Genomic DNA, 24668 nt, shown 5'->3' with positions numbered 1-24668 from the left:
CTTACCGCGACTAATGCGTTGACTGCAAAGATTGCAGATGGCAACACTATTGTCAGCAGCGGACACGTTAAAAAAAGCCCACACTGCGGAGCCATGTGCCGGCGTCCTGGGAGCGCCAGATGTGACCGCACATGGTCGATGACTCGCTCCTGATACATTAGCAGTCTGCTTTGTCCCTCCTGTGCAATGTAAGTTATTCCTGCTTCTCCCCCCATCTGCTGGTCCATATCTCCCTCTGAACTCCACTTCCTCTTCCTCTCTTGTGGGCACCCACGTGACATCACTAGACACGTCATAATCGATGTCACCTTCCCCACCGCTATAATTAGAGATCTCGGAGTAGGCAGCAACACTGGTGACCAACCTCCTCCTTGGGCTGATCTGGGTACTGTCGTCAGACTGCTGAGTGGCGGTTGTTGCTACCTCCTCTTCCTGATCCAATGCCAAGAGTGGCTGCGCATCAGAAATGTCTTGATATGGATCGGAAAATAATTCCTGTGACTCAAGTGGAAGGTATGTGGTGGTGGTGGTGTTGTTGGTGGTAGTGTCTTTGGGGGTGCACATAGCAGAGAGTGAAGAAGAGGATGCAGATCGAGAGGATGAGGAGGGTGCAGAAGAGTAAGGCTGAGTGAGCCACTCAACCAATTCTAGTGCTTCCTTTGATGTAATCGCACGCACCTTCTGCAATTTCCCACTTTGGCTCAAGCCTGTTGCTCCTGCCCTACCCCTACCACCCCTGCGGAAGGGCCTGCCTATTCCTCTGCCTGTCATTTTTTAAATGACCCTGTGACAAAACTCTCTACAGAAGTGCAGTATGTATGTGGAAGAAGGTATATAACACCCCGCTTCAATCTGTTGTTTTTGGGGGCCACTGGTCTATCACACCAGTTACAATACTTTTTTTTTGGATTGCGTTTGTCACTCTTTGTAGTATCGCTGCAGAACCGCTCAGCAGTCACAATGCTGCACAGTGGAAACGCACTTTACTATGCTTTCTATATGTGCAAGTATTTTATACGTGTATTACACAACTATATACTGCACACCAAATAGTACACCTATACCAGTCCTTAAGGACCTTTGTGGAACTAGTAGCTAGGGATTAGCAGACTGTACCTCACTCAACCCTATATACTGTAGTGCACTATACCTTAGCAGTCCTTAGAAGGACCTTTGTGGAACTAGTAGGTTGTGATTAGCAGACTGTACCTCAGTCACTATACTGATAAAGGACTGCTGCAGAATAGGGCAGCAGTCAGCAGTAGTGCACCTAAACCCTATATATTGTGGACCTATACCAGTCCTTAAGGATTAGCAGACTGTACCTCACTCAACCCTATATACTGTAGTACACTATACCTTACCAGTCCTTAGAATGACCTTTGTGGAACTAGTAGGTTGTGATTAGCAGACTGTACCTCAATCAACCCTATATACTGTAGTACACTATACCTTACCAGTTCTTATAAGGACCTTTGTGGAACTAGTAGGCTGTGATTAGCAGACTGTACCTCAGTCCCTATAATGATAAAGGACTGCTGCAGAATAGGGCAGCAGTCAGCAGTAGTGCACCTCAACCCTATATATTGTGGACCTATACCAGTCCTTAAGGATTAGCAGACTGTACCTCACTCAACCCTATATACTGTAGTACACTATACCTTACCAGTCCTTAGAAGGACCTTTGTGGAACTAGTAGGTTGTGATTAGCAGACTGTACCTCAGTCCCTATACTGATAAAGGACTGCTGCAGAATAGGGCAGCAGTCAGCAGTAGTGCACCTCAACCCTATATATTGTGGACCTATACCAGTCCTTAAGGATTAGCAGACTGTACCTCACTCAACCCTATATACTGTAGTACACTATACCTTACCAGTCCTTAGAAGGACCTTTGTGGAACTAGTAGGTTGTGATTAGCAGACTGTACCTCAGTCCCTATACTGATAAAGGACTGCTGCAGAATAGGGCAGCAGTCAGCAGTAGTGCACCTCAACCCTATATATTGTGGATCTATACCAGTCCTTAAGGATTAGCAGACTGTACCTCACTCAACCCTATATACTGTAGTATGCTATACCTTACCAGTCCTTAGAAGGACCTTTGTGGAACTAGTAGGTTGTGATTAGCAGACTGTACCTCACTCAACCCTATATACTGTATTACGCTATACCTTACCAGTCCTTAGAAGGACTTTTGTGGAACTAGTAGGTTGTGATTAGCAGACTGTACCTCACTCAACCCTATATACTGTAGTACACTATACCTTACCAGTCCTTATAAGGACCTTTGTGGAACTAGTAGGTTGTGATTAGCAAAGTGTGCCTCAGTCCCTATACTGATAAAGGACTGCTGCATAATAGGGCAGCAGTCAGCAGTAGTGCACCTCAACCCTATATATTGTGGACCAATACCAGTCCTTAAGGATTACCAGACTGTACCTCACTCAACCCTATATACTGTAGTACGCTATACCTTACCAGTCCTTAGAAGGACCTTTGTGGAACTAGTAGGTTGTGATTAGCAGACTGTACCTCACTCAACCCTATATACTGTAGTACGCTATACCTTACCAGTCCTTATAAGGACCTTTGTGGAACTAGTAGGTTGTGATTAGCAGACTGTACCTCACTCAACCCTATATACTGTAGTACGCTATACTTTACCAGTCCTTATAAGGACCTTTGTGGAACTAGTAGGTTGTGATTAGCAGACTGTACCTTAGTCCCTATACTGATAAAGGACTGCTGCAGAATAGGGCAGCAGTCAGCAGTAGTGCACCTCAACCCTATATATTGTGGACCTATACCAGTCCTTAAGGATTAGCAGGCTGTACCTCACTCAACCCTATATACTGTAGTACGCTATACCTTACCAGTCCTTAGAAGGACCTTTGTGGAACTAGTAGGTTGTGATTAGAAGACTGTAGCTCAGTCCCTATACTGATAAAGGACTGCTGCAGAATAGGGCAGCAGTCAGCAGTAGTGCACCTCAACCCTATATATTGTGGACCTATACCAGTCCTTAAGGATTAGCAGACTGTACCTCACTCAACCTTATATACTGTAGTACGCTATACCTTACCAGTCCTTAGAATGACCTTTGTGGAACTAGTAGGTTGTGATTAGCAGACTGTACCTCACTCAACCCTATATACTGTAGTACACTATACCTTACTAGTCCTTATAAGGACCTTTGTGGAACTAGTAGGTTGTTATTAGCAGACTGTACCTTAGTCCCTATACTGATAAAGGACTACTGCAGCAGAAGGGCAGCAGTCAAGTATAATATTCTTTCTATATTTGGAAGAAAGGATATTATACGTGTACAACCCTATTACCATACCAGTCCTGAAAAGGACCTTTGTGGACCTAATAGTAACAGCTAATGATTAAACTGACTGTCCCTCACTGCTACACACAGCTTCCTGTCTGTCCCTATTTACGCTGACAAAACACAGGCTGCTGCAACAATAACTTGAATAGCACTGCATTCAAAACTATATCCTGTACTACTACACCATACTAGTCCTGAAAAGGACTTTTGTGGACCTAATAGTAACAGCTAATGATTAAACTGACTGTCCCTCTCTGCAACACACAGCGTCTTGTCTGTCCCTCTCTCAGCACTGACAAAAGACAATCTGCTGCAACAATGACTTGAATAGCAGTGCCTCAAACCTATATCCTGAACTACATCTACACCATACCAGTCCTTAAAAGGACTTTTGTGGTCCTAATAGCTAGCGATTTGGGTCACTGCAGTCTCTCCCTGCTCCACACAGCAACCTCTCCCTATAGTGACAGTAGAAAGAATGTAAAATGGCCGCCAGATCGGTTCTATTTATAAGTTAGGGGGAATGTCCAAGTGTCCATGTGCTGTAAAGTCTCAATTGGCTGTCCTGTACCACATGGTGGATGTGTCATCATAGGTCAAAGTTCTTTTACACAGTAAACACGTAAGTCCGCCGGGCGAACAGCGGCAATAGTCCGCCGATCGGGCGGACCGCGAACAGCCGAAATGCGCCGCAAACTGACCGCCGGGCGAACCGTTCGGCCATCCCTACTCTGAACCTCTATTCCTAGGTAGCGAAATTTATCTACAGTCTGTAGAGAGGTACGGGTAGATACAACGAGGGGAGCGGGTGACAGGGGGAACAGTAAAGACTTATCCCAGTTGATGTGTACCCCCGAGAAGGAGCCAAATTCGTCTGAGATTAAGGGCCATTTCCAATGTCGAGGACGCATCTGGGAGATAGAGGGGAGCGTCGATTGGCATGCATTATTGTTTGGCACTGATTGGCATCCATCAGTACAATACAATGCCGCCTACCAGTGCCCATCCGTGCCACCTATCAGTGCCCATCCATGCCCATCCGTGCCACCTATCCATGCCCATCCGTGCCACCTATCCATGCCAATCTGTGCCAATTTGTGCCACCTATCAGTGTCCATCCGTGTCACCCATCAGTGCCACCTATCAGTGCCACATATCAGTGCCCATCAATGCCACCTCATCAGTGCCACTTCATTGGTGCCACCTCATCAGTGCCGCCCCACCAGTGCTCATCAGTGAAGGAGAAAGCATACTTATTTACAAAGTTTTGAAACTGAAACAAAAAAAAATTTCAAAATTTTCTGTCTTATTTTATTTGTTTAGCAAAAAATAAAAACCGCAGAGGTGATCAAATACCACCAAAAGAAAGTTCTATTTGTGGGGAAAAAAATTTAAAAAATTTCATTTGGGTACAGTGTAGCATGACCGCGCAATTGTCATTGAAACAGAAAGCTTAAAATTGGTCTGGGCGGGAAGGTGTTTAAGTGCCTGGTATTGATGTAGTTAATTTCTTATATTTTATGTATTATTATTTCTATTATTATTTGTTGTTGTCCTTTACTTACCTTTGTGGATTTTGTAATGGCCTGATATAGTACGATCTAGCAGTGTGAGCACACAAGAGGGGATTCACTCTCAGACTTTTTAGGCCCCTTTCACACATGCGGACGATATGTCCGTATTTCATCCATCCGTTTGCAGATTAAATACGGGCATACATTCATCCCTATGGGATAGCGGGTATCTGCGGATGAACATCCGCAGACACCCGATATCGTCCGCCTCCGCTACTGTCCAATTCTGCAGATGGAGGAAAATCCTATTTTTCTATCCGTCTGCAGAGCGGATCGGATGAGCACGGACAGACGGTCCGTGCTCATCCGATCCCCATAGAGGAGAGCGGAGAGCTGACAGGGCGGTCCCTGCACCACCTAAAACGCAAGACCACTGCACTGCAAACATGCACATTATGCGCAGATGCAGCCTGGCTCTATTTACTAGAATGGTGCATGTGTTCAGTGAACGGTAGTGCCCATCAATCACAACAGGAGGTATAGTCCCCACCACAGCTATGAAGCAAAGTATCGCAGCAGTGCCATGTGTACACCCTAGCCCCTCCCTCGTCAGCTAAAGGGGAGTGTGGTTAAGGGAGGTAAAACTAACAACCACAAGGCTTTACTGCCCACATCCACTTATGTAAGCAAGCCCTAAAGCTGCAATGATTCTAGTATAGCAATGATCCCTTGCATCTAGGGCCCCGTTCAGGCTTTGTGTAGCAGGAACAAGCTCAAAATATTTTTAGCACCACTCATACACTTTTCTGTGTCGCATATAGGGCAGCCCATTCACTTGTTTTCACTTGAATGGGCTGACCCATGTGTGCTTGTTTTTCACAATTGCTGCACGTTTTTGTCAACAATGGCAGCAAATTTGCATCATGTTTTATTAGGAAAAAATGGCACTCAAACGTGCAATGTGCATTTTTCCACACAATTTGGAAACTGGGGCAGTATCATGCCAATTCTGCCCACAATTCCAAATCCCTATGTGTGAATGCAGCCCAATATCCTAATGCAAAAATAAAGTGTGGGTTTCCTCCTTAATATACATACAAGACCTTCATCTAGGATTAAAGTGGTTGTAAACCCTTACAACACACTTTGACCTACAGGTAAGCCTAGATTAAGGCTTACCTGTAGGTCCAAGAAATATCTCCTAAACCTACACAGTTTAGGAGATATTTGCAGGCGCACTGAGCGCGGCACCGTCAACGACAAAGATACCGCGCGTGTCCATTAGTCCATTATGCTTTGCCTTTGCAGGGAATGAAAGAGGAAGTAAACTCATCAGGGTTTACTTGCTCTTTAATATCTGCTATGATTATAAAGATTAAAGGGAAACTCTGCCACAAAAATAAAGAGTCAGGTTCCCCTTTAATATCTAAACCAGACCTTCATCCAGAATTACAGTGTATTAGGATTATTAAAGCAAACACCATGGTAAAACGTCGGGGCGACACGCTGGGCAGGAGGGCACATCGGGGGGACGCGCTGGGCGGGAGGGAATACTGCTGCATTAACTGAGCAGGTTGCTTCTTTGAAAGCCCAGGTCCTGAATCTATGGGAGCATCTGGCAACACTGTCCAGCATCACCAACCTGAAAAAGTTTGGACCGTACCCATCAGGTGCTGGCAGGAGTCAGCACGGAGGTGGCTGGAGACACAGGTTTGCAGGCACAAGAGCAGAGAAGTTGGGTGAGCGTAAGGCAGGGTAGATGGAAAAGTTAGGGAAGGCAGTCCTGAATTGGCACATCCCAAAAAGTATGCCCTGTTGCGTGATGTTGGGGAAGCCAGTCAAAGAGTGTTACTGCTGGAGCAGAGTGACTCCCCTAGCTGCAAGGTGAACAACAACTCCAGTGAGGACAGGGGCAGGCCCAAGGGAGAGAGAGATTCTGGTGGTAGGGTATTCAATTATTAGAAGGACAGATAAGGAAATCTGTCACAAAGACCATGATCAATGAACAGTATGTTTAGCGGGTGCTTGGGTTTGGCATATCGCGGATCGGATGGACAGATTGTTGGTCTAGTGAGGACTCCCCTATCATGGTACACGAAGGTAACAAAGACAAAGTTAGAGATAGGTGGGGTGCCCTAAAAAACGATTTCAGGGATTTAGGAGCTATATTGAAGATAAAGACTGCCAAGGTGGCATTCTCAGAAATACTGCCTGTACCTCGAGCCATACGAGAGGCAACAGCAGATTAGGGAAAGTGGCTGAGGAACTGGTGTAGGGTAAGGAGGAGTTTGGGTTACTGGGCTGACTTCACTCAGTTACCAGCTCTTTAGGAGGGACGGACTGCATCTAAAATGGGGGAGGGGTGCAGCTGTTGGGAGAGAAGGTGGCCAGAAAGTTACAGGGACTTTAAACAAGGTGTTGGCAGGGAGGGAGGCACTATTTGGTAGGTACTATCGGGGGCATTAGTGGTTGGGCAACAAGAATACCTAAAACACAAGTTAAGCAAGTTGGCAAATCCCAATTGCATCCTCATAACAAGGAAAAATGCGACCGAACAAAATGAATGGGCAGGTACACAAATGCTAGAAGTCTAGCTAATAAAATTGAAGAAATGGAGCTGCATATTTAGGCAGGGGATTTTAAAGGTAATAAACTTGGTTTTGCAGCTCACACAACTGACTGGCAACCGTTCAGGGGTATTCCCTAGATTGCAGGGACAGGGAAGGTAGGAAAGGGGGAGGGGTATGTCTGTACACCGAGAAGGATTTTCAAGTAATTGTTAGGGACAACTAATGGAACAAGGGAGGAGGTGGAATCCTTGTAGCTGTAGTTACGAAAGGAAGAAACTAATGTAAAGCAATAGTGGGCATATGCTACAGGCCACCTAACCTGAAGGATTAGGAGGAGTCTGACCTATCATTTAGAAATGGCGGCGAGACAGAGCAATGTGTTAATGGGGGATTTCAATTACCCAGATATTTACTGGCCAGAAGGAACTGCTCATTTAGCTACGGCTCGCCATTTCCTAAAAGTCTCACAGGACAATTTAATGGGTCAGTTGGGGAATGCACCAACAAGCCATAATGCATTACTAGTCTGAGAATAAAAAACAGATTGTGCGCAACCAGCCCTCCAGTAATTATCAAAAAAGATTATAACTCAAATTTGAACTCACTGGAAAAAAGTTTATGAATTACAAAAAAACAAAGTTACGCAGTGCATCAGGAGGAGCCGTGACGTCGCCTCTCAGTGTTTGTTTTCCCTGAACACGCTGGATATGCAGTGAGGAGAAAAGCTACGTTCTTACGCTGATCGTTCAATATGCGTTATACATTGAGGCAAATGTGAGTGTTTATTTTTTATTAAGAGGAGGCAATCCGCGTATAAGCAATCTTGTGCAAAGATTATATGTTCAATTGTTTTGAGAATCAACTTAACCTGGAAAGGCTGGATTGCTTTTGGAAACATCAAGCAAAACCGTTTGAACTGTGTCCAAGGTTCGAAACACACACAGGCTGACTATTATAAGGACCTTAGTGTCTGAAAACTTCTGGAGGGTAAGCAGGCAGTTCACACTGAGGTGGTGGTGACTTGGTCTGCACTTCTTTCATTATTTCGTCTTTCCATTTTTATTGATTTTTTATGATCACGGTCTAAGGCTTTTTTTACTACAGTTTTTATTACAGTATTTTTGTGGTAATTAGACATATGGACAAATAATTCGATGTGGATGTCTCTTTAAAAACTTATCACTGTGGAATGGTTTTATAGGTTCTAGCGCACTATTAAATCTATCCTATTTGTGATACAAGAGCACATCAAAATATCTGAATTTTGTTTTTTGTTAATATTCATATTAGCGCTCGAGTTTCTTATTCACATTCATCTTAAAAATTCACTTAGTCCGCCAGCCCTTCAGATTTTCAAGAGCAACTCCGGCCAGCTGGGGACACACAAGAACATAACAAAAAATAAAATGGTTCTGCCGTTCCTGTGTTGAGGCCCCCCAAGAAACCTATACATCCGGGTGGGTAACCAGTGCTGTCCTGAAAGACTGCAGGAAAAATGGTTACCAGTAAGCCCAACTTTGGTTTCCCTCTGTGTCTTTTAGGACAGCCACCTTGAGGATAAACAAGCACTCACTGTTAGGGTGGGACTATGGCTTGCAAGAGCTTTCAACCAAAGGACTGCTCTTTTACAGACACCAGGTCCACCTTGTAATGTTTTACAAAGGTGGTAAAACTGGATCATGTTGCTCTGGCGTAGCTCCAGCCCTTTCCACTTGTGAAGCCACCATATCTCTAGTGGATGCCTTCGGGAACCTCCTAGCACGCTAAAGTGTATGCTTGGCCAATGGCTAACCTAGGCCACCTAGCTATAGTAATGTCTGGAGTCCTCATAACCTTTCCTTGCCCCCGAAAATAAAATAAGGAATCAGTTTTCTTGACAGGTTTTATTTCCTCTAAGTATTGAAGGATGCATCTCTTTACATCCAACATGTTGAACTTAAAAAATCCCATCTCCTGAGAGGTTAGCACAAAACGTGGGCAAAACTATTTCTTGGCTTCTGTGGAACCTTGAAGCCACTTTTGGCAAAAAGGCCGAATCAGTCTTGAAGACTATTTGATATGGAAAAACAAAAAAGGGGGGGTCTAATTGACAAAGCTTCCAGCTTGCTGACCCTCCTGGCGGTCGTTATTGCTACTGAGGCGATTCAGTTCGCATAGGTAGCGCTATACAAGTCACTCACTCACTCACTAAAAAGGCCATTTTAAGAGTTAGCCATTTTAGCGAACATCCTTCTAGAGGTTCAATATTGAACCCCCCTGTCATGGTTATGCAGTGATCTTCCTCTGTTTTCTTACCTCCCCTCCATGTGTTCTGACTAAGAGGCCAGCCACGTCCATCAGGTGGTTTTCATAACCTCTCCTCTAAGCATGGCTCCACCCCAGCCCCTATCAGGGAACCCTATATTAACCTGTGCAGTGCTGATCAACCATTGTGTATTCATTGTGTGTTTGGCTTCCTGTTTCCTGCTTGCCATATGCTCTTCGTTTTTTTCTCTGTTACCGACCTTGGCGTGTTCTCAACGATTCCTGTCTGCTTGTGACCTTGAGCTTTTGGCATGTCCCTGACCATCCCTGTCTGCCTGTGACTCTGAACCTTTGGCGTGTACTCTGTTGTTCCTGTTTGCTAGTTGCCCTGAACTCTGCCTTATCCCCTTACTATTCTTGTTGTTCCAGCCTGCTGCTTCCTTCTCCTGTAGTCTACTGTGAGTGTGAGCTGTGAGACCCTAGGGGCCACGACCTGGAGCCAGACTGCAGCGAAGTCCATCCTCACCACTGGAGGCTCTGGTGAACACCTGCTGGTTCTTAGACTCCGCGCCCTGGGGAATCTATGCTCTAGCTCCTACTGGGATCTGTGTTAGTGATCCAGTAGACCTGTGTCCTGAATCTCCCTGGGTACAATCCGCAGCAGTCAGTCCTAAGGTCCACTACCTAGCGGTGCACTTCTGACTCCTACGGAGTGCATCTGTCACCTGGTCTCAGGTGACCTGACACCCCCACTAGGTCCTGCAAAACTAAAGACAGGTCCCACTGCCTACCCAGCGCCTTAAGGAACCTAACCACCCAAGGATTGGAGGCCAGTGCTTTTTCCAAAAATGCACTGAGGGCCAACACCTGGCTTTTCAAAGTGCTTAGGGCTAAACCCTCATCTGCCCAGCACTGCAGCAACTCCAATAGTGCAATGGTACTTTGAAGGAGCTTTCTGTACACCAGTCATTAAAAGAGCCTCCAGGTCTTCCAGTATAGCAGGCATGTCTCCTTTTTCCTCCTACCGAGCAGAGTGGAAACTAACCTCTCTGAAAAACCTTTGGAGTTTAGCAACTCCTCAGTAACCAGGCCGCAAGGTTCCACCACTCCACCTGGGGACAAAGTATCAGACCCTGCGAGAAACTTTATAGCACCTGGAGAAATGCCAATTCCTTCACTAGTGCATCCACCCAGAGTGCCTTCCAACCTGTTTTGTGAGAATAGCAGAGTTTTTGCAGTTCCCTTTGAGGCAAAAAGATCCATGTGTGGTGGTGCTCATCTCCTGGTTATCAGCTTGAAGACCTCCTGGTTCAGGACCCAATCGCTCTCCTTCAGTGTACTCCTGCTGAGGAAGTCTGCGACTGTTTCTCCCCTTTTAAATGAACCGTGGAGAGGGACAGTGCATTGTGTTCGGCCAGGCTCAGGATTTCTGATGCCAGGGATAGAAGGGCTCCGCTCCTAGTTCTGCCTTGTTTGTTTATATATGCCACCACTGAGGAGTTGTCTGACCGCAGCTGTATGTGGTGGCCTCCGTGTTACCCCTGGAAGGCCAGGAGTGCTAAAGACACAGTCTTCAGTTCCATCCATTTTGACAACCTTTGGAGTTGCTCTCCCTTCCAGGCACCCTGTGTTAGCAGAGGCACCAGGTGTGAACCTCAGCTCCTGCATCTTGCATCCGTGGTCACCATCTTGCAGCAGGTGAACAGTGCAATATAAGCAGGTACTTGCAGCAGGTGAACAGTTCAATACAAGCAGGTTACTGGCAGCAGATGACACAGTTCAATATAAGCAGGTTCACCTTAGCAGACGGATGGTCAAAGCAAGCCGGGTCAGATATCAGACTGGAAGCGAAGTACAAGGGTACAGGCAGGAGAATCGTCACAACAAGCCGGGGTCGGGGTTCAGGCAGATAGCAGATGGGTCACAGGCAGGCTGGGTCAAACAGGAACAAATGCTACAGATCAGGTCTCACAGGTATAACGCTGTAGAGCAGACAGCAGAGACCATTAGGAAAAGGCTAGTTTAAATAGGCCGTTTGGCGCCAACACGGGCACGCGATCGTAAACCAGAAGACCTGGGGGTCAGTCTCTTCATGCGATTTTCATGACATTGCCCCCTCCCAAGGGGCAGCCTCCGGATGCCCTTTCGGGCAAATTTTTCCGGATGGGCCCTTTTAAAGGATTGAATCAAGTTTTTTGCATGAATGTTGTCCTCGGGCTCCCAGGAGTTCTCTTCGGGACCATATCCTTTCCATTTGATTAAGAACTGGTTCTGGTTTCCTCTTCTTCTGAAATTTAGGATGGCTTCTATTTCAAATTCTTCTTCACCATCAACCAAGATCGGATCAGGAGGAGTGGTATTTCGGTTAGGAAATGGATTGGGAGTGAAAGGTTTCAATAAGGACACATGGAATACCGGATGGACCTTTAGTGAGTCTGGAAGTTCTAGTTCAAAAGCAACTTCGTTAATCTTCCTTTTTACTGAAAAGGGTCCTAAAAATTTGGGACCTAGTTTCCTTGAAGGGCACGCCATCTTCAAGTTTATAGCCACACCAAATCACCGGGTACCAGTACTAACTCTCCTCGTCTCTTCTTGTCAAAGGTTGCCTTGTTGTGCTCTTGAGTTCTAGTCATTGTTTCTTGCAGAAGTTTGTTGTTGGTTGAGAAAAAGTTCATCTTTTCCTGGACTGCTGGTACTGAGCATTCAGGAAGGGAGTTGGGTAGAAATGAAGGGTGGAAGCCATAATTGGCGAAAAAGGGTGTCTGTTTGGTGGCGTAATGGAGAGAATTATTATACGCGAACTCAGCTACTGGAAGCAGGGAAAAACAGCGTAAATATTGTTCGAGAGTTTGGTTCGTCCTCTCAGTCTGCCCATTGGACTGAGGATGATAGGCGGATGAGAAAGACAGTTCAATATTCAAAGCCTTGCAGAGGGACTTCCAGAATCGAGAGGTGAACTGTACCCCTCGATCCGAAACTATATTGGCTGGTACCCCATGGAGCCTAATGATTTCTTTGATGAACACTTGTGCAGTTTCAGAGGCTGAGGGGGGACCTTTCATGGGAATAAAATGTGCCATCTTTGACAGACGATCAACCACCACAAAGATAGTGGTATGATTGTCTGCCGGAGGCAATTCAACAATGAAGTCTAGAGACAGCATTTTCCATGGCCTGTCTGGAACAGACAACGGTTTAAGGAGGCCCCAGGCCTTAGTTTTACAGTTCTTACTTCTAATGCAAGTAGTGCAGGTGTTCACGTATTTCTTGCAATCCTCCCGTAACTGAGGCCACCAAAAAGTACGCTGTACCAAATCAATGGTTCTAGTGATACCGAAATGTCCGGCGAGTGTGTGGTCATGACACAGCTCTAGGATAGATACCCGCAGAGTTTAGGGGATGTAGATCTTGTCTTTATACCACAGTAACCCACCTCTGGTTTGTAGTTCTGGTTCTGCAAAGGGTCTTTGTCCCATGGAGGCTTGTCTAAGCCGGGAGAGAAGGTCTTCCTAAAGCAGAAGGAAATTCCCAGGAGCGAGAATGTTATCTGGAGGAGAAATTTCCTGGGACTTGTGGAACATCCGTGACAAGGCATCTGGTTTTAAGTTCTTAGACCCTGGGCAATAAGTTACATGAAAAGAGAACTGGGAGAAGAAGAGTGCCCACCTGCCTTGTCTTGGTTTTAGTCTTCCAGGTTCTTGGGATCGGTAAGTATTAAAATTGGATGAGAAGCTCCTTCTAACAAATAGCACCATTCTTCTAATGCAGATTTAATCGCTAACAGCTCCCGGTCTCCAACATCCTAATTTTTCTCGGCTGCTGATAGTTTGCGCGAAAAAAAAGCCACAGGATGGAGCAGGGCCCTAGTTCCTTGTCTTTGGGATAATATAGCTCCTATGACGATTTTGGAAGCATCCACTTCTAAAACAAATGGCAGGGAGGAATCTGGATGTCTTAAAATAGGAGCGGAGGTGAAAAGTCCCTTGAGAGTCTTGAATGCTTCTTGAGCTTCAGAGGTCCAATGAAAACGGGTTCCTTGTCTAGTTAGTTGTGTGATGGGTGCGACAATAGCCAAGAAACTCTTAATAAATTTGCGATAGAAGTTGGCGAATCCAATAAAACGTTGGATTCCTTTCCTGTCTACAGGAGTTGGCCAGTCCAAAATCGCAGCGATTTTCTGGGGGTCCATTTTTATACCCTTACTAGAAATAATCAGCCCCAAGAATGGTATACTTTCCTGTTCGAACAAACACTTGTCTGCTTTTGCATATAGTCCGTGTTGGCGGAGCCGACCCAACACGCTTTTGACATGCTTGCAATACGCTTCAAGAGAGGAAGAAAAAATTTAAATATCACCTAAGTAAACGACAGCGAATAAGTCCAGAAAGTCCCGGAGCACATCATTGATAAAGTATTGGAAGGTGGCGGGGGCATTACACAAACCGAAGGGCATCACCAAATACTCAAAGTGTCCGAATCGGGTATGGAAAGCGGTCTTCCACTCATCTCTCTCTCTCGCCTTGAAACGGATCAAGTTATAAGCTCCACGGAGATCGAGTTTAGTGAAAACGATAGCAGTTCCCAGTCTTTGGAATAACTCTGGGAAAAGAGGAAGAGGGTACCGGTTCTTTATAGTGATGTTGTTTAATTCGCGGTAGTCTACACAGGGTCGGAGAGTGTGGTCCTTCTTCTCAACAAAAAAAATACCCGCACCTACTGGGGACGTAGATGGGCGAATGAACCCCTTCCTTAAATTTTCTTCGAGGTATTCTTTGAGTTTCTCCTGCTCTACCTCTGTTAAGGGAAAAACCCTTCCAAACGGAATTTTGGCTCCAGGAAGTAACTCAATGGGGGGATCATTTTGTTTACTGAACACGTCTAGGAATTCATGGTAAACTTCAGGAATGGCCTGACGTAATTCGATCTCTGAGTCAATAGATAATAAGGTTGCTGGTCTCAGGAAACCGGAGGAACCACAGAACTTCTGACAATAAGGTGAAGAAAAAGTAATTTCTCCTGTAGCCCAATTTATGGTTGGATTGTGGGCCTGTAGCCAGGGCATCCCAAGTATTACAGGAAAAAGTGGAGAGGTGATAATGTCCACACGGAGAAGTTCTCGATGCGAACCAGAGATAATAGTAGATAGAGGTGCAGTTTCTTGAATTACAGGACCAGATTTAATAGTGGAGCCATCGGCCAAATGGATAGAGAGTCCATGGGTCTTAGGTAGGAGAGGAATCTGATGTTGGGCAGCAAAGGATGAATCCATAAAACAGCTGCATGCCCCGGAATCAATAATGGCGGGCGTCTGTAAAGTCTTTCCTGGGAACTGAAAGGAGACAGAAATGATAAGGTGAGATGAAAACTTTATTGAAGAGTCTGGGAGATCAGGAGGCATAGATGGACACTTACGGAGCTTAATAGGACAGTTCCTGTCCAGATTCCCTGCAATAGAAACATAGATTGTTATTCCGCCGACGTTGACGTTCTTCGGGGGTAAGAGATGGTCGCAAGACCCCAAGTTGCATAGGCTCAGGTGTGTCAGACGTGGTCCCGGGTCGGGCGGCAGGTGCTGGATGTAAATGGCTTGGGGCCTTTGGAAGCATCCAGGTTGGGCGAGAGAAACCTGTGGCCCTCTCGGCTCTCCTCTCTCTCAGACAACGATCGATCTGAATCGCCAAATCAATTAGTGCGTTTAAGGTCTGTGGAACACCGACTCTAGCAAGCTCATCCTTCAAGGAATCAGAGAGTCCCATGCGGAACTGATGATGAAGGGCAGCATCATTTCAGTTCGTATCCGCGCCCCATCGCCTGAACTCGGCCCCATAAACTTCCACCGCCCTTCGTCCCTGCTGGAGGGTCCGCAAGGCGGTTTCTGCAGTCACTGAAAGTTGGGGATCTTCGTATAATTGAGCCATTGCATGAAAAAAGGTAGTAAGATTAGCCAACGCTGCGTCCTTCTGTTCTAATAGGCGGTGGGCCCAGGTTTGGGGGTCTCCAGAGAGTAAAGATACCACAAAACCCACCTTGGTAGCCTCCAGAGAAAAGGTCCATGGTTGGAGGGCGAAATATAATTCGCAGGAGTTGCGGAAGGCCCTGAAGCCACTGCGATTCCCAGAAAATTGCTCGGGTGTTGGAACTTTAGGTTCGGGTGGTAACATCACAACTGTAGGTGCTGGTCCAGCTTCAGCGGAAGAAACTGATGGTTGAGGGGCCCCCAAGGATCCAAAGGGGTTGGAAAGAGCGATCACCCGTTCTTCCAGCCGGGTGTAGCCTTGCTGGAGGCCCTTAACTGCCTCAGAAAGTCCTGCCAGGTGTTGACAAAGTTCTTCCATAGCGGAGGCTCCCCGCTCGGGCTCAGACATAGGCTACTGTCACGTACCTTCTAGTAGCGAGCCCAGATTGCGGAAAGAGGCCTCCCTAACGACTCCCACTACCGGTTTCCTGGCAATGTAACAGGGAACATAGGAGTAAGGAGGGGTACAGGTGCCTGGCAGGATCAACAGAAGGATGGATAGGTGAAGTTCAGTGGAACAGGTAATCACAGCAGATGGATCAGCAGGTAATTTATAGCAAATGTCACAGTTCAGCAAAGCAGGAAACTTATAGCAGGTAACTTGCAGCAGATGAAAGCAGTGCAGAGAAGCAGGCACTTGTAACAGATGAACGGTGCAATATAAGCAGGTACTAGCAGCAGGTGAATAGTTCAATATGAGCAGGTTACTTGCAGCAGATGACACAGTTCAATTTAAGCAGATACTTGTAGCAGATGAACAGTGCGATATAAGCAGGTACTTGCAGCAGGTGAACAGTTCAATAAGACAGGTAACTTGTAGCAGATGAACAGTGCAATATAAGCAGGTACTTGCAGCAGGTGACCAGTTCAATACAAGCAGGTTACTGGCAGCAGATGACACAGTTCAATATAAGCAGGTTCACCTTAGCAGACGGTTGGTCAAAGCAAGCCGGGTCAGATATCAGACTGGAAGCAAAGTACAAGGGAACAGGCAGGAGAATCGTCACAACAAGCCGGGGTCGGGTGCAGGCAGATAGCAGATGGGTCACAGGCAGGCCGGGTCAAACAGGAACAAATGCTACGGATCAGGTCTCACAGGTATAACGCTGTAGAGCAGACAGCAGAGACCATTAGGAAAAGGCTAGTTTAAATAGGCTGTTTGGCACCAACATGGGCGCGCGCACGCAATCGCGCACGTGCCCGCGCACATACGCACGTGCGCACCCGCGGTGATGCCCGCGATCGTAAACCAGAAGGCCTTGGGGTCAGTCTCTTCATGCGATTTTCATGACAGGAAGAGCCTGAAACTGCAAGTGGACCGTTTCTTCCCTGACTCATACTGCCAGAGAAATTACTGAAACCCCTCTGCAATTAGGATATGAAGATAGCATCTCTGAGGTCTATAAATGCCATGTAGCAATTTGGAGGTAGTAATGCTCTGACCAAGAAAATGTAATTCATGTGGAATCTTCCGTGAACCAGACTGGTTCTAGAGCTTTAGGTTCAAGATAAGTTTGAACTTCCCTAAGGGTTCCCGTACTACGAAGATGTGGGAGTAAAACCTCTCTCCTATTTTGTCTGCTGGGACCCGGCGCACTAAATTCTGGATTTCCAACTCTGACTCCAACAGGGCCTCGGGTTTCTCTACACACCTGGGAAGATTCGTGACCAGGAATCTGCGTGGGGGAGATCTTAAGAACTCTAAGCAGTATCCCCCTCCTTACAATCCCCAGAATAACCAGGCACGACCCTGCTTCGCATCTGAGATCAGACGAGATCGGGCGCATTCACGGTGATGTGGCTGTAGGCAATCTCTTTGGCCATTCTTAACCTTCTTGACAAATGCCAAGATGGTCACCTTGGCAAACATGCGGAAAAATAAACAGGTCGTCGACGCCAACAACATTAAAAAAAGCCTATGGCACCTGGTAATCCCAGGCAGTCTCCCATCTAGGTACTAACCAAGCCAGACCTTGCTTGGTATCCTAAATCAGACGCGATCGGGTGCATTCAGGGTGATGTGGACATAGACGAGCTCTTTGGCCACTCTCAACCCTCTTGACAAACGCCAAGATGGTCACCTCGTCAAACAAGCAGAAAAATAAAACAGGCCATTGACGCCAACAACATATTAAAAAAAAGCCTATGGCACCTGGTATTCCCAGGCGGTCTCCCATCCAGGTACTAACCAGGCCCGACCATGCTCTGCATCTGAGATCAGATGAGATTGGGCGCATTCAGGGTGAAGTGGCCGAAGGCGATCTTAATAGCCACTCTCAACCCTCTTGACAAACACCAAGATGGTCTCCTCAGCAAACAACCAGAAAATTAAAAGGTCGTCGACGTCAACATTAAAAAAAGCCTATGGCACCTGGTATCCCCAGGCGGTCTCCTATCCAGGTACTAACCAGGCCCAACCCTGCTTAGTATCCGAGATCAGATGAGATCGGGCGCATTCAGGGTGATGTGGCCAAGGCGATCTTGCCAGCCACTCTCAACCCTCTTGACAAACGCCAAGATGGTCACCTCGGCAAACAAGCAGAAAAATAAAACGGGTCGTCGACGCCAACGACATTTTTAAAAAATTGCCTACGGCACCTGGTATTCCCAGGCGGTCTGCCATCCAGGTACTAACCAGGCCCGACCATGCTCTGCATCTGAGATCAGATGAGATCGGGCGCATTCAGGGTGAAGTGGCCGAAGGCGATCTTAATAGCCACTCTCAACCCTCTTGACAAACACCAAGATGGTCACCTCGGCAAACAACCAGAAAATTAACAGGTCGTCGACGTCAACATTAAAAAAAGCCTATGGCACCTGGTATCCCCAGGCGGTCTCCTATCCAGGTACTAACCAGGCCCAACCCTGCTTAGTATCCGAGATCAGATGAGATCGGGCGCATTCAGGGTGATGTGGCCAAGGCGATCTTGCCAGCCACTCTCAACCATCTTGACAAACGCCAAGATGGTCACCTCGGCAAACAAGCATAAAAATAAAACAGGTCGTCGATGCCAACAACATTTAAAAAAAAACTACAGCACCTGGTATTACCAGGCGGTCTACCATCCAGGTACTAACCAGGCCTGACCATGCTTAGCATCTGAGATCAGACGAGATCTGGCACATTCAGAGTGAAGTGGCTGAAGGCAATCAAATAGCCACTGTCAACCCTCTTGACAAACGCCAAGACGGTCACCTCGGGCAAACAAGCAGAAAAATAAAACAGGTCGTCAACACCAACAACATATTAAAAAAAGCCTACAGCACCTGGTATTCCCAGGCAGTCTCTCATCCAGGTACTAACCAGGCCAGATCCTGCTTAGTATCCAAGATCAGACGAGATCGGGCACATTCAGGGTGATGCGACCATAAGCGATCTTGCTGGCCACTCTCAACCCTATTGACAAATGCCAAGATGGTCAACTCGGCAAACAAGCAGAAAAATAAAACAGATCGTCGACACCAACAACATATTTAAAAAAAAAGCCAACGGCACCTGGTATTCCCAGGCGGTCTCCGATCCAGGTGCTAACCAGGCCCGACCCTTCTTAGCATCCGAGATCAGATGAGATCGGGAGCATTCAGGTTGATGTGGCCGTAAGCGATCTTGCTGGCCACTCTCATCCCTCTTGACAAACGCCAAGATGGTCACCTCGACAAACAAGCAGAAAAATAAAACAGGTCGTTGACACCAACAACATTTTTAAAAAAAGCCCACGGCACCTGGTATTCCCAGGCGGTCTCCCATCCAGGACCGACCCTGCTTAGCATCCAAGATCAGATGAGATCGGGCGCATTCAGGGTGATATGGCCGTAGGCAAACTTGCTGGCCACTCTCAACCCTCTTGACAAACGCCAAGATGGTCACCTCAGCAAACAAGCAGAAAAATAAAACAGGTCGTCGTAGCCAACAACATTTTTAAAAAAAGCCGACGGCACCTGGTATTCCCAGGCGGTCTCCCATCCAGGTACTAACCAGGCCCGACCCTGCTTAGCATCTGAGATCAGATGAGATTGGGCACATTCAGGGTGAAGTGGCCGAAAGAGATCTTAATAGCCACTGTCAACCCTGTTGACAAACGGGAAGACGGTCAGCTCGGGCAAACAAGCAGAAAAAGAAAACAGGTCATTGACGCAAACAACATATTAAAAAAAAGCCTGTGGCACATGGTATTTCCAAGCGGTCTCCCATCCAGGTACTAACCAGGTCCGCCGCTACTTAGCATCCGAGATCAGATGACATCGGGCACATTCAGAGTAATGTGGCCATAGGCGAACTTCCTGGCCACTCTCAACCCTATTGAAAAACGCCAAGATGGTCACCTCGGCAAACAAGCAGAAAAACTAAAACAGGTCTTAGACGCCAACAACATATTAAAAAAAGACTACGGCACCTGGTATTCCCAGGTGCTCTCCCATCCCGTTACTAACCAGGCTCGACCCTGCTTCGCATCCGAGATCAGACGAGATCGGGCGCATTCAGGGTGATGTGGCCGTAGGTGATCTTGCAGGCCACTCTCAACCCTCTTGACAAACGCCAAGATGGTCACCTCGGCAAATAAGCAGAAAAATAAAACAGGTCGTCGACGCCAACAACATATTAAAAAAAAGCCTATGGCACCTGGTATCCCCAGGCGGTTTACCATCCAGGCCTGACCCTGCTTAGCATCCGAGATCAGACAAGATCAGGCGCATTCAGGGTGATGTGGCCTATGGTGATCTTGCTTGCCACTCTCAATCCTCTTGACAAACGCCAAGATGGTCACCTCGGCAAACAAGCAGAAATATAAAACAGGTCGTCGACGCCAACAACATATTAAAAATATGCCTAAGGCACCTGGCATTTCCAGGCGGTCTCGCATCCGGGTACTAACCAAGCCCGACCCTGCTTAGCATCCAAGATCAGATGAGATCGGGTTCATTAAGGGTTATGTGGCCGAAGGTGAGCTTGCTGGCCACTCTCAACCCTCTTGACAAACGCCAAGATGGTCACCTCGGCAAACAAGCAGAAAAATAAAACAGGTCGTCGACGCCAACAACATATTTAAAAAAAGCCTATGAGAGCGTGTATTCCCAATCGGCCTCCCATCCAGGGACTAACCAGGCCCGACCCTGCTTAGCATACGAATTCAGACCAGATCAGGCACATTCAGGGTGATGTGGCCATTGGTGATCTAGCTGGCCACTCTCAACCCTCTTGACAAACACCAAGATGGTTACCTCAGCAAACAAGCAGAAAAATAAAACAGGTCGTCGACGCCAACAACATATTAAAAAAAAGCATATGGCACCTAGTATTTCCAGGCGGTCTCCCATCCAGGTACTAACCAGGCGCGACCCTGCTTAGCATCCGAGATCAGATGAGATTGGGCCCATTCAGAGTAATGTAGCCATAGGCCCTTTGCTGGCCACTCTCAACCCTTTTGACAAACGCCAAGATGGTCACCTCGGCAAACAAGCAGAAAAATAAAACAGGTCGTCGACGCCAACAACATATTAAAAAATTGCCAACGGCACCTGGTATTCCCAGGTGGTCTCCTATCCAGCTACTCACCAGGACCGACCCTGCTTAGCATCTGAGATCAGATGAGATGGTGCGCATTCAGGCTGATGTGGCCATAGACGATTTTGTTGGCCACTCTCAACCCTCTTGACAAATGCCAAGATGGTCACGTCAGCAAACAAGCAGAAAAATAAAACAGGTCGTCGACGCCAACAACATATTAAAAAATTGCCTACGGCACCTGGTATTCCCAGGCGGTCTCCTATCCAGCTACTCACCAGGCCCAACCCTGCTTAGCATCTGAGATCAGATGAGATCGGGTGCATTCAGGTTGATGTGGCTGTAGGCAATCTTGCTGGCCTCTCTCAACCCTCTTGACAAACGCCAAGATGGTCACCTCGGCAAACAAGCAGAAAAATAAAACAGGTCATCGACACCAACAACATATTAAAAAATAGCCCACGGCACCAGGTATTCCCAGGCGGTCTCCCATCCACGTACTTACCAGGCCTGACCTTGCTTAGCATACAGGATCGGACAAGATCGGGTGCTTTCAAGGTGATGTGGCTGTATGCGATCTTGCTGGCCACTCTCAACCCTCTTGACAAATGCCAAGATGGTCACCTCGGCAAACAAGCAGAAAAAAAGGTTGTCGATGCCAACAACATATTAAAAAAAAGCCTACGGCACCTGGTATTCCCAGGCGGTCTCCCATCCAGGTACTTACCAGGCCCGACCCTGCTTAACATCCGAGATCAGGCACATTCAGGGTGATGTGACCATAGGCAAGCTTGCTGACAACTCTCAACCCTCTTGACAAACGCCAAGATGGTCACCTCGGCAAACAAGCAGAAAAATAAAACAGGTTGTCGATGCCAACAAAATATTAAAAATTGCCTACAGCACCAGGTATTCCCAGGCGGGCTCCCATCCAGGTGCTAAGCAGGCTCGACCCTGGTTAGCATCTGAGATCAGACAAGATCAGGCACATTCAGGGTGATGTGCCCGTAGGTGATCTTGCTGGCCACTCTCAACCCTCTTGACAAACACCAAGATGGTTACCTCGGTAAACAAGCAGAAAAATAAAACAGGTCGTCGACGCCAACAACATATTAAAAAAAAGCATATGGCACCTAGTATTTCCAGGCGGTCTCCCATCCAGGTACTAACCAGGCGCGACCCTGCTTAGCATCCGAGATCAGATGAGATTGGGCGCATTCAGGGTAATGTAGCCATAGGCCCTTTGCTGGCCACTCTCAACCCTCTTGACAAACGCCAAGATGGTCACCTCAGCAAACAAGCAGAAAAATAAAACAGGTCGTCGACGCCAACAACATATTAAAAAATTGCCAACGGCACCTGGTATTCCCAGGTGGTCTCCTATCCAGCTACTCACCAGGACCGACCCTGCTTAGCATCTGAGATCAGATGAGATGGTGCGCATTCAGGCTGATGTGGCCATAGACGATTTTGTTGGCCACTCTCAACCCTCTTGACAAATGCCAAGATGGTCACGTCAGCAAACAAGCAGAAAAATAAAACAGGTCGTCGACGCCAACAACATATTAAAAAATTGCCTACGGCACCTGGTATTCCCAGGCGGTCTCCTATCCAGTTACTCACCAGGCCCAACCCTGCTTAGCATCTGAGATCAGATGAGATCGGGTGCATTCAGGTTTATGTGGCCATAGGCGCTTTGCTAGCCACTCTCAACCCTCTTGACAAACGCCAAGATGGTCACCTCGGCAAACAAGCAGAAAAATAAAACAGGTCATCGACGCCAACAACATATTAAAAAAAAGCCTGCGGCACCTGATATCCCAGGCGGTCTCCCATCCAAATACTAACCAGGCCCGTCACCAGGCCATCAGATCAGTTGAGATTGGCGCATTCAGGGTGATGAGGCCATAGACAATTTTGCTGGCCACTCTGAACCCTCTTGACAAACGCCAAGATGGTCACCTCGGCAAACAAGCAGAAATATAAAACAGGTCGTCGACGCCAACAACATATTAAAAATATGCCTAAGGCACCTGGCATTCCCAGGCGTTCTCGCATCCGGGTACTAACCAAACCCGACCCTGCTTAGCATCCAAGATCAGATGAGATCGGGTTCATTAAGGGTTATGTGGCCGAAGGTGAGCTTGCTGGCCACTCTCAACCCTCTTGACAAACGCCAAGATGGTCACCTCGGCAAACAAGCAGAAAAATAAAACAGGTCGTCGACGCCAACAACATATTTAAAAAAAGCCTATGAGAGCGTGTATTCCCAGGCAGCCTCCCATCCAGGTACTAACCAGGCCCAACCATGCTTAGCATACGAATTCAGACCAGATCAGGCGCATTCAGGGTGATGTGGCCATTGGGGATCTAGCTGGCCACTCTCAACCCTCTTGACAAACGCCAAGAGGGTCACCTTGGCAAACAAGCAGAAAAATAAAACAGGTCGTCGACGCCAACAACATATTAAAAAAAATCCTATGGCACCTGGTATTCTCAGGCGTTCTCCCATCCAGGTACTAACCAGTCCCAACCCTGCTTTGCATTCGAGATCAGATGAGAACTGGTGCATTTAGGGTTATGTGGCCTATGGTGATCTTGCTTGCCACTCTCAATCCTCTTGACAAACGCCAAGATGGTCACCTCGGCAAACAAACAGAAAAATAAAACAGGTCGTCGACGCCCACAACATATTAAAAAAGAGCCTATGGCACCTGATATTCCCAGGCGTTCTCCCATCCAGGTACTAACCAGGCCCAACCCTGCTTAGCATCTGAGATCAGATGAGATCGGGTGCATTCAGGTTGATGTGGCTGTAGGCAATCTTGCTGGCCACTCTCAACCCTCTTGACAAACGCCAAGATGGTCACCTCGGCAAACAAGCAGAAAAAAAGGTTGTCGATGCCAACAACATATTAAAAAAAAGCCTACGGCACCTGGTATTCCCAGGCGGTCTCCCATCCAGGTACTTACCAGGCCCGACCCTGCTTAACATCCGAGATCAGGCGCATTCAGGGTGATGTGACCATAGGCAAGCTTGCTGACAACTCTCAACCCTCTTGACAAACGCCAAGATGGTCATCTCGGCAAACAAGCAGAAAAATAAAACAGGTTGTCGATGGCAACAACATATTAAAAAAATCCTACGGCACCTAGTATTCCCAGGCGGTCTCCCATCCAGTTACAAACCAGGCCGGACCCTGCTTTGCATCCGAGATTGGACAAGATCAGGCGCATTCGGGGTGACGTGGCTGTAAGCGATCTTGCTGGCCACTCTCAACCCTCTTGACAAATGCCAAGATGGTCACCTCGGCAAACAAGCAGAAAAATAAAACAGGTCATCGGCGCCAACAACATATTAAAAAAAAGCCTACGGCACCTGGTATTACAAAATGGTCTCCCATCCAGGTACTAACCAGACCCAACCCTGCTTGGCATTTGAGACCAGACGAGATTAGGCACATTCAGGGTGATGTGGCCGTAGGC

General features: G+C 47.2%; 18 pseudogenes; all 18 read right to left on the bottom strand.

Moving 5' to 3' along the window:
• Positions 1 to 17819: 17819 nt before the first annotated feature.
• Positions 17820 to 17938, bottom strand: LOC143931610 (5S ribosomal RNA; annotated as a pseudogene).
• Positions 17939 to 18038: 100 nt separating this feature from the next.
• Positions 18039 to 18156, bottom strand: LOC143932557 (5S ribosomal RNA; annotated as a pseudogene).
• A 109-nt stretch (positions 18157 to 18265) lies between these two features.
• Positions 18266 to 18384, bottom strand: LOC143931036 (5S ribosomal RNA; annotated as a pseudogene).
• A 100-nt stretch (positions 18385 to 18484) lies between these two features.
• Positions 18485 to 18602, bottom strand: LOC143932556 (5S ribosomal RNA; annotated as a pseudogene).
• A 332-nt stretch (positions 18603 to 18934) lies between these two features.
• On the bottom strand, positions 18935 to 19053 carry LOC143931790 (5S ribosomal RNA; annotated as a pseudogene).
• A 110-nt stretch (positions 19054 to 19163) lies between these two features.
• Positions 19164 to 19282, bottom strand: LOC143931077 (5S ribosomal RNA; annotated as a pseudogene).
• Positions 19283 to 19606: 324 nt separating this feature from the next.
• LOC143932615 (5S ribosomal RNA) lies at positions 19607 to 19725 on the bottom strand (annotated as a pseudogene).
• A 336-nt stretch (positions 19726 to 20061) lies between these two features.
• Positions 20062 to 20180, bottom strand: LOC143931344 (5S ribosomal RNA; annotated as a pseudogene).
• Positions 20181 to 20958: 778 nt separating this feature from the next.
• LOC143931677 (5S ribosomal RNA) lies at positions 20959 to 21077 on the bottom strand (annotated as a pseudogene).
• A 334-nt stretch (positions 21078 to 21411) lies between these two features.
• LOC143932256 (5S ribosomal RNA) lies at positions 21412 to 21530 on the bottom strand (annotated as a pseudogene).
• Positions 21531 to 21638: 108 nt separating this feature from the next.
• On the bottom strand, positions 21639 to 21757 carry LOC143932014 (5S ribosomal RNA; annotated as a pseudogene).
• Positions 21758 to 21860: 103 nt separating this feature from the next.
• On the bottom strand, positions 21861 to 21969 carry LOC143932583 (5S ribosomal RNA; annotated as a pseudogene).
• A 107-nt stretch (positions 21970 to 22076) lies between these two features.
• On the bottom strand, positions 22077 to 22195 carry LOC143931682 (5S ribosomal RNA; annotated as a pseudogene).
• Positions 22196 to 22303: 108 nt separating this feature from the next.
• On the bottom strand, positions 22304 to 22422 carry LOC143932552 (5S ribosomal RNA; annotated as a pseudogene).
• A 334-nt stretch (positions 22423 to 22756) lies between these two features.
• Positions 22757 to 22875, bottom strand: LOC143932644 (5S ribosomal RNA; annotated as a pseudogene).
• A 1009-nt stretch (positions 22876 to 23884) lies between these two features.
• LOC143932316 (5S ribosomal RNA) lies at positions 23885 to 24003 on the bottom strand (annotated as a pseudogene).
• Positions 24004 to 24106: 103 nt separating this feature from the next.
• Positions 24107 to 24215, bottom strand: LOC143932366 (5S ribosomal RNA; annotated as a pseudogene).
• Positions 24216 to 24549: 334 nt separating this feature from the next.
• LOC143931484 (5S ribosomal RNA) lies at positions 24550 to 24668 on the bottom strand (annotated as a pseudogene).

The sequence above is a fragment of the Lithobates pipiens genome, unplaced genomic scaffold (genome assembly GCF_037356315.1).
Source record: "Lithobates pipiens isolate NorthernLeopardFrog02 unplaced genomic scaffold, aLitPip1_a1.2 Scaffold_25, whole genome shotgun sequence".
Classification (NCBI taxonomy): Eukaryota; Metazoa; Chordata; class Amphibia; order Anura; family Ranidae; genus Lithobates; species Lithobates pipiens.
This window is presented reverse-complemented; position numbering and strand designations above follow the sequence as displayed.